Source organism: Papaver somniferum, chromosome 2, assembly GCF_003573695.1.
Source record: "Papaver somniferum cultivar HN1 chromosome 2, ASM357369v1, whole genome shotgun sequence".
Lineage (NCBI taxonomy): Eukaryota > Viridiplantae > Streptophyta > Magnoliopsida > Ranunculales > Papaveraceae > Papaver > Papaver somniferum.
Genome location: NC_039359.1, coordinates 101,611,791 through 101,621,682, shown reverse-complemented (window position 1 = coordinate 101,621,682; position 9,892 = coordinate 101,611,791). Strand labels below are relative to the sequence as shown.

The window sequence follows — 9,892 nt, the reverse complement described above, 5'->3', positions numbered from 1 at the left end:
TCCAAAGGATATTGGTGCATATGACCCTGCTGAGATTCTTGCTGCGAAGCAAAATTTCGACGATTTGAATGCCATCATTCATGCCATTACTCCAGATCTTCAGCACCATGTGACTACGTGCACTCAGTCTAAAGATGCTTGGAATATCTTAGAAACCGTATTTGAAGGGAATACCTATGAAAAGGAAAGCTAGGTTGCAAAACCTAAATTCTGATCTGGAAAACCTTCGTATGGCAGATGAAGATTCATTTGATGAGTTTAATCACAAAGTGTCTAAAATTGTTAATGCATCTTTTGCATTAGGTAAGACTATTCTGAAAAGCACATAGCGATGAAAATTCTCAGATCGCTGCCATACAGATACGATTCTAAGAAGCATGCTATCGTTGAGGGAAATAACCTTGATGCTCTGTCCAGAAATACGTTGGTTGGGACGCGTACATCCAAATTCGGAAAGGATGTTGCTTTCAAAGCACAAAAGAACACTAAATTACTTGACAAAAGTAAAAGTGTTTGCATCTCTGAAGATGATCTTTCTGAGGCTGATTCATCATATGGAGATCTTGACAAGTCAGTCTCTTGGATCACAAGACAGTTTAGAGATCTTCTATTGAAGAGAAGTAAACGGTTTACCAGAGATAATCTGGGTCATCAGTTAAACCTCACAATCGTGTTCCTCCTAAAAACAGGGATGTTGACGAGACTGATGACGAGGATATGCCACGGTACTTTAAGTGTAAATGGTTTGGTCAGTTTGCAAATGAGTGTTCGAACCGCAGAAAATACACTGGGAACAAAGGTCTTGCTACAACTCTTGATGAAATATCTGATCACTATGATTCTAATGAAGACGAAAAATCAAGTGTTGCACTTATGTTTGAAAATATTGATTTTGATAATTGTAGCAATACATACATAAATCTTTATATTCTTTCAAAAGAAAACTCAACCAATCTGAAAGAAAAAGTTGACATTTCTGTTGGAAACTCTCTGTCTAATTTTTCAGGTTCCACTATGTGTCTAGAAGCTTGCACATCTCGGGCGTCTGAATCATCTTCCAGGTTGACATACACTTATTGTTCACTCAAAGATCATGAACTTTCAAAGTGTTTCAAGTACAAACACAAAATGAGGTATGTCAACAAACTTCAACAAAGAGCGAATCGATTAGAAAACAAGCTCAAACTTGTTCAAAAAACCTTTGAGATATGTAAGATTTTATCTTCTTCGAAGAAGTTAGTTTCCAAGGATAAGACAAGACCACTAGAGAATAAAGTATGGTCTAAACATTCTGAGAGACAGGGTTCGATGAATTCCTTTCAAAAAAGTAATGGTGGACAGATTGGTGTTCACCGTAAAATAACTTGATTGTGTTGTTTGGTGCATCTTGTCTCATGTGCCGGTCAAAAGAGACAAGATTGTGCACACCTCAGGCTTTAGGAAAAGAGAAATGTTTGTAATTCGTCTTGTATTTTCTCTTCTTAGCTTTGCTGAGTTACGCAAGTTTGGAATTCTTCCATATATAATTGATATTGGAAGAGACTTCCCTGTTTGATGTGATTTGTAAATAGTGGTAAAAGTGGTTCGATTCTCAGACTTGTGAAGGATATTAATTAGACTTAAATTCTAATATTAAAATAGAAAACTCACTAAAAATTATAGAAAACTCAATCAAAGATGATATCAATACTAAAAGAAACACTGAGGCTAAGATTCCACTATTTTACAAGTTCAAAGTGATTAAACCAATACTTATATTTATGCAATTTTCTTGTTTAATTTGATTCTAAAATATTGCACAAGTAGATTTTCAAAAGTAACAATTGTAAATACCAAGTATGAAGCATCAAAAGTCTTAAAACTAAGCATACTCCATCAAAATAGATCACAATCACTCAAATAAAAATCATATTCAATAATAGTTCAAGGCAAATAATCATATAATTATTGCAAATAAAAAGATAAAATAAAATATACCACTTTTTGTTGGAAAATAGCTTCCTCTATCGCCTCAGCAATGGGGTTTAGCTCCTCATATTAATCATGATCTCAAAATATGTGTTTGTTGCTCAAAAGATGATCAAAAGAGTGAAAAGTAATAACACAGACTGTTTGCAACAGTGTATTGGTGTTGCAAAACAGCTGTTACAATGGAACTGTTACAGAAAAACTGTTGCTTTGTCGCTGATTTTAAGACCCTAAAATAAGACTGCCCTGAACAGCTTAATGTTCTTCGGCTGTTAAACAACGACACTGTTCTGCGACTGTTTACCGAGCGTCAATGTTCTTCGCGTTCTTCTTCTTCAACAGCAGCAGCAGCAGAAACAGAGTTTGGTAAAGCTCTGATTTCTTCTTCTCTGGCTCTCCTTAGGTTCCCAAACTCTCGACACCTCTTATATATGACCCAAGACATCTATTTATATTAAAAATACCGATTAAATCTCTCCCAAATCTTCCAAAATCTCTTTCCTTCTCTTCACGGCCAAGTTGCCGCAATTTCTTGTTTTAGGATTTCTACGCGTTTCTGAGCTTTACTTTTTATTCTAAACTCCTCCTTAGATAGATACAAATCTTTGGGAAGGTTTACAGCATTTTAATCTCTCTAAAATTCTCTAAAACAGGTCACACACGTGACTTTCCATATTTTCTGTTGTGAGAAAAATCCGTCGATTGGGCCCAGTCTAATCGATTTAAACACCCATATCAGATTCCTAGACCCATAAGGAGTCTATCCTATGAAAATCAGAGGTTTAATCGACCTCAAACTCCTCCAAATCACGATTGCCAAAATTGTTCTTTAACTGCACTTTTTCCCGCCAAAATCCTGGTTTTTGAATGTTGAAGATGGTTGCCCCTTATCCAGAGTAGAGGTGCGATTAGCAACTGTATGGAAATGGGATGCCCCTTAGTAATTAGTTTAACCCTTATCCAAAGTGAGAGTCCAAATAGCAAAGGTCCTCCGGGTGCTTTCCGACAACTTTTCGAGCCAATTTTTTCCAAAAATGTTTATTAGCCAAAAATACCTACAAATAAATAAAACACCATAATAAGTACAAAAATGAGCCCTAACAATATATAGAATCGAGACAAATCGGACACAAAAATGTGTCTATCAAATACCTCCAAACCTATTATTTGCTAGTCCTCGAGCAAAAATAAAATAGAAATAAAATCCTAACTCACTGTCGCAGGCATCGTCGATTGCATTTAGCGTATGCAATAAGCCTTTAAACCCCTAGGTGTCCCTAGTGGCGGAGTGTTGTCTCCGGAGGGATTACCAGAGATATACCCACAAAACCTTTATACTCCAGACCCTAGCTATCTACACAGAACCTTGGAAGGCACTAAAGAATCTCCTTGGTTGGCATACTTGACTACAGGAGGAAGTACCCTGATGCAAAATTCCAATTGTTGTACACGAGTTTGCACTCAAGCATACTAAAATTCATATGAAGTGACAGAGCTCTACTCAGATAGTCGCACTATGGACATCAATATACGGAGTCAAAACTAATCACATGGATAGATCAAGAAAATGGATATAGAAAAACATAGATGGTTTTGATGTTTACTAGGTGAACGGTGTTTCTCATATCTATCTGAAGGCCTCCGCCAAAATGAACCTATCCTAATGGACTGAGATACTAGTCTGACTAATATCAACATACTGGCATATACAAGGGAACCAGTGATTGATAATCCTAACTCTAGGTCAACACAACTGGCATATACAAGGGTTCCAGTGGTCGACTTTATTGAATTTATTCCAGTTGGTCTGATGGTCTGGTCTCTTTTTTTCTTTTTCTTTTTTTGTATCTCAATCACTCTAATTCACCCTAGCATTGGTAACAACTTGAATCGTGAGCCCCACCTAATCACTTAGAGAAACATAGTTTAAAAACAAAACAAAATAAAAACAGAAGTGAAAAGGACTCAACGAGATATGGTGAAACTATCATGTTATTTCTAACACCTGAGCTCTGTGCTTTTATGAATAGACTCTTTAGATGTTGCCATCTAGTCAGATTGGTTCCTCAACTCCTACAACCAAAATGCTTCCATCCACTTAGATTGGTTAGTGCCATCCTTAATAGGGATAAATTTCTAGGCTCTGGAGTTTATTTATTGCAACGAAAAGGTAACAAAAAGTTCTACCCCACCCCCAAACTTAAATCTAACATTGTCCTCAATGTTTCTAATCAAAGAACAGTACCAAAAATATAAGTAACATGAGGAAATAGTAAAGAGAGAAGTCGGAAAGATAGTACCTGGGTGAAGTGTAACCAAAAACCTACAAAAATATTATACAACATACAAAATCGCCTCGATGGTCAATCAAGGTAAACAGGGTCCTCCAGAGGGACCTCCTCAACATCACCTGTAGGAAAAGGCTCTAAAAAGGGCTTCAATCGCTGACCGTTAACCTTCGAAGAACTACTACCATCTGGTGTCTCAATCTCAACAGCGCCATGAGGAAAAACAGTACGGACCACAAAAGGACCGGTCCACCGAGAGCGCAACTTCCCGGGGAATAGATGCAAACGAGTGTCATACAGAAGAACTTTTTGACCTGGAGAAAATGACTTTCGTAAAATATTCCTATCATGCACAAGTTTTTTTTCTTATACTCCTTAGCACTATCGTATGCATCTCTACGAATCTCGTCCAACTCATTGAGCTGGAGCTTTCTTTGAGCTCCTGCCTTGTCAAGTGAAAAGTTTAAGTTCTTAATAGCCCAATAGGCTCGATGCTCTAACTCAACAGGCAGGTGACATGCCTTGCCAAACACTAAACAATAAGGTGACATTCCAATGGGTGTCTTAAACGCAGTACGGTAAGCCCATAAGGCATCAGTAAGCCTCGACGACCAGTCTTTCCTATTTGGATTAACTGTTTTCTCTAGAATACGTTTAATTTCCCTATTGGAAACCTCTACCTGACCACTAGTCTGAGGGTGATATGGGGTTGCTACTTTATGGGTAATACCGTATTGTTTCATTAAAAGAGAAAACGGTCTATTACAAAAGTGTGAACCTCCATCACTAATTATAGCTCGCGGCGTACCAAAACGTGTAAGTATATTCTCTTTCAAAAACTGGACTACGACCCTGTGGTCATTCGTTCTACACGGAACCGCCTCAACCCACTTAGACACATAGTCTACAGCGACAAGTATGTAAAGATAACCAAACGAAATAGGAAATGGACCCATAAAATCAATGCCCCACACATCAAAGACCTCAATCACTAAAATAGGGTTCAAAGGCATCATATTTCTACGGGAAATGGTTCCTAACTTCTGGCAACGCTCACAAGAAACACAATGACTATGGGAATCTTTAAACAACGAAGGCCAGTAAAATCCACACTGCAAAATCTTAGCAGCAGTCTTCTTAGCACTAAAATGACCCCCACATGCATGTTCATGACAAAAGGAGATAATACTAGACTGGTCACTCTCAGATACACATCTCCTAATAATCTGGTCCGGACAATACTTAAACAGATAAGGATCGTCCCAAAAGAAATGCTTAACCTCGGCTAAAAACCTAGAACGATCTTGCTTACCCCAATGTTGAGGGGTTCGACCAGTAACAAGATAATTCACTATATTTGCATACCAAGGTGATTGGGAAACAGAGAACAATTGTTCATCAGGAAAGCTATCCCTTATAGGAAGGGAATCACTAGGGGAACTAACAACTAGCCTAGACAAGTGATCTGCTACTACATTTTCTGCACCCTTTTTGTCTCTAATGTCTGGGGAAAATTCCTGTAACAATAGGATCCATCTAATCAATCTAGGTTTGGTATCCTTCTTAGATAAAAGGTATTTCAAAGCAGCATGATCTGTATAGATTATGATCTTAGAACCTAATAGGTAGGACCTAAACTTATCCAAGGCAAACACGATGGCTAAAAGTTCCTTCTCGGTAGTTGTGTAGTTCATTTGGGCATCATTCAGAGTTTTGCTAGCATAATAAATCACATGAAGTAATTTGTTTTCTCGTTGTCCTAAAACGACGCCTATAGCATAATCTGAAGAATCACACATAATCTCAAAGGGTAGGTTCCAGTTAGGTGCCTGGACTATCGGGGCAGTAGTGAGTAAAGTTTTAAGCTTCTCAAAAGCCTCTAAACAAGCATCATCAAAGACAAACTTAACATCTTTTGCAAGCAAATTGCAAAGAGGTCTAGAAATCAAGCTAAAATCCTTAATGAATCGACGGTAAAAACCTGCATGCCCTAGGAATGACCTAATATCTTTTACGGTTTTTGGGACCTGTAAAGTCTTAATAAGGTCAACTTTGGCTTTGTCTACCTCTATACCCTTTGAAGAGACGATGTGCCCTAATACAATTCCTGATTTAACCATGAAATGGCATTTTTCCCAATTAAGCACTAAATTTTTTTCCTTACACCTAGTCAACACTAATGTCAAATGATGCAAGCACTCATCGAAAGATGAACCAAACACTGAAAAATCATCCATAAAGACCTCTAAGAACCGTTCTACCATATCAGAAAATATGCTCATCATACAACGCTGAAAAGTTGCAGGGGCATTACATAGCCCGAAAGGCATGCGTCTATACGCAAAGGTACCAAAGGGACAGGTAAAAGTGGTTTTCTCTTGGTCTTCGGGGGCAATAACGATCTGATTATAACCGGAGTAGCCATCTAAGAAGCAATAGTGACTATGTCCAGCTAATCGCTCTAGCATTTGGTCGATAAAAGGAAGGGGAAAGTGATCCTTCCTTGTGACCTTGTTCAATTTCCTATAGTCAATACACACACGCCATCCCGTGGTCACTCGGGTTGGGATTAATTCATTATTATCATTCTGGACTACAGTGATACCTGATTTCTTGGGGACAACCTGAACAGGGCTGACCCACTTACTGTCTGAAATTGGGTAAATAATACCCGCATCTAACAACTTAAGCACCTCTTTTCGAACTACCTCTTTCATGTTAGGGTTCAGTCGACGTTGCATCTCCCTAGAAGGTTTGGAGTCTTCCTCTAAATGAATCTGATGCATACACACAGTAGGACTTATACCCTTAATGTCTGCTATAGTCCACCCTAAAGCTTCCTTATTGTCTTGAAGTACATTTACTAGCCTACTTTCCTGATCACTATCCAAATTGGAAGCTACAATCACAGGTAAAGTCTCAGATGGGCCTAAAAACACATACTTTAGATATCGGGTAGTGGTTTAAGGTCCAACTTTGGGGGCTCTAAAGAAGGAATTAGGGTAGTCTCAGAAACTGGTAACGGTTCGAACCTAGATTTCCATCTATCAGTGTCTAACACAGGGGTAGAATCTAATAGAGCATTCACCTGTTCAATAGTGCTATCGTCGTCAAAATCTAAACCAAAATGGGATAGAAACTTTCTAATGGGTCTTCAGACAAGATGTTTGGTAATGACTCCTGAACTAAGGCTTCTATCATGTTCACCTCCTCAACACATGTGTCATCTAGCTCATGAGGTTGCTTACTGACATTAAAAATGTTCATCTCCATAGTCATATTACCAAAAGATAAATCATCACACCATTTCGACAGTTAATGATCGCATTAGACGTAGCTAAAAATGGGCGACCTAAAATCACAGGTATCTGGTTCTCTGGGTCAGGGACAGGTTGGGTATCTAGGACCACGAAATCCACTGGATAAATAAACTTGTCGACCTCAATAACATCCTCGATAACACTCGAGGGATTTTAACAGACCTATCAGCTAACTGCAGTGTCATCTGAGTAGGTTTCATTTCACCAAGTCCTAGCTGTAAGTATACTGGAATGCAGTAAGTTTCACACTGGCTCCTAAGTCAAGTAAAGTTTTTCTACCGGAAGTTACTATTTTGAAGCAATGGTAGGAGAACCTGGGTCTTTGTACTTTGGAGTTGTGGTGTTCTGAATGATTGAACTTACGTGACTAGCTAAAAAGGCTTTCTTATGGACGCTAAGTTTTCGCTTTCGCGTACACATATCCTTAAGGAACTTGGCATAAGCAGGAATTTGCCTAATTGCATCTAATAAGGGAAGGTTTATGGTAACTTGCTTAAAAACCTCCACTATGTCATTAAAGTTCGATTCCTTCTTTGTTGGTACTAATAGCTGAGGAAATGGGGCTCTAGGCCTAAAATCAGACCTTTCAGGAACCGAATTCACATCATCAGAAACTTTATCAGTCTCTTCAGCTACTGGTCCTGAGAGGTGAGATCCTGAGGGGTGAACTACAGTATGTTCACTATCGGGCATGGTTACCTTATTGTCTACAACTCTACCACTTCTAAGGGTTCTAACAACATTCAATTGATTCGATGGTTTTGCACCTAATTCATGAACTCCTCTAGGGTTGGGTTGTGTTTGACTAGGAAACTTACCTTTTTCTCTCAAAGAATCACTTATCAGACCAACCTGGGTTTTTAACTCGGAAATAGCCTGACTATTTTCTTGTCCTATCCTGTTACTAGCTTGTAGACTCTGTTCTACGGATAACTGGAATTTTGCAGTTTGCTGAGTTAACAAGGCGAGAGATTCCTCTAAACTTAGGATTTTCTTATCTGACTGATTCTGAAACTGAGCTAGTCCTGAAGGATTCTTAGTATAGCCAAAACCTGGGGGAGCATTAGAATTACTAAACTGACCTTGACTTTGGCCCTTAGACCACGAAAGGTTCGGATGGTTTCTCCAACCAGGATTATAGGTTTCTGAATATGGGTCAATCTTTTGACGGTTATCAAATCTAGTGTTATTATAAAGAGCATTGGCCTGCTCTTCAATATTCTGGCCTTCCCAAAAAGGCTCCACTCTACCACTAGTCTGGCCCACTTCTAAGGCTTCTAACCTTTTTGCTATAGCAGCAATTTTGGCATCTGATTCATAGCCTCCTTCTACCCTATTAACGTTTCCTCTACTTAAAAGAATTGTTTTCTGGGGTGCCCTACTATTTTCCCATTGCTGGGTTTTTTCGGCGATTTCATTAAAAAATTCCATCGCCGCATCAACAGTTTGGTTTTCAAATCCACCAGTGCATAGAGACTCAACCATGGTCGTTGTGGAATAATCTAAACCCTCATAAAGGATCTGAACTAGCCTAACCTTTTCTAAACCATGATGAGGACACTGGGATAATAAATCATTGAACCTTTCCAAATACCTATATAAAGATTCTCCCTCTTGTTGTGAAAATGTGCATATTTGCGTCCTAATAGACGATGTTTTGTGCCTAGGGAAAAACTTATTGAAAAAGGCAGATGTAAGTTGTTCATATGTCTCAATTGACTCGGAGTCCAAACTATACAGCCACGACTTGGCCTTATCTTTCAGGGAAAATGGGAATAACCTAAGTTTCAAAGCATCATCATCTAAGCCTCTAATTCTTAGAGTACTACAAATTTCCTCAAAATCCCTAACATGGTAATAAGGGTTTTCATTTTCTTTCCCTAAAAAGATTGGGAGAATCTGTAAGGTCCCAGGTTTCAGTTCATAGGGTGCCTCCATTTCAGCTAACTTAATACACGAAGGACGGGTAGTCCTAGTTGGATTCAACATAGATTTCAAAGTTGCCATTTCTAACGCTATCGGAGCAACAGGGATTCTCTCCTCAGTCAAAGAACGTTCAAAAACAGACTCTTCAAAAGACGTACTTTCTAGATTAAGGTAATCGAGACGCTTCGAACTACTAGGCTTCTCTTAAACAAATCTACCTAGTGCATCTCTTTTACGTTCAGGCATACAATAGAATTTCCTAAATTGGAAGGGTAAGCAAACACATATCAAGGCCGACTCAACCAAATCAAACCTATTGATTTCTAGCAAACAAAAAGCATGATGGCTCCTGGTATCTCAAGGAATGAGACCTAAAACTATGGTTATATT

At 38.6% G+C, this 9,892-nt stretch overlaps 1 pseudogene; it reads left to right on the top strand.

The window, feature by feature from the left end:
• The first annotated feature begins 9,119 nt into the window (after window positions 1-9,119).
• Window positions 9,120-9,219, top strand: LOC113354694 (annotated as a pseudogene).
• Window positions 9,220-9,892: the final 673 nt, after the last annotated feature.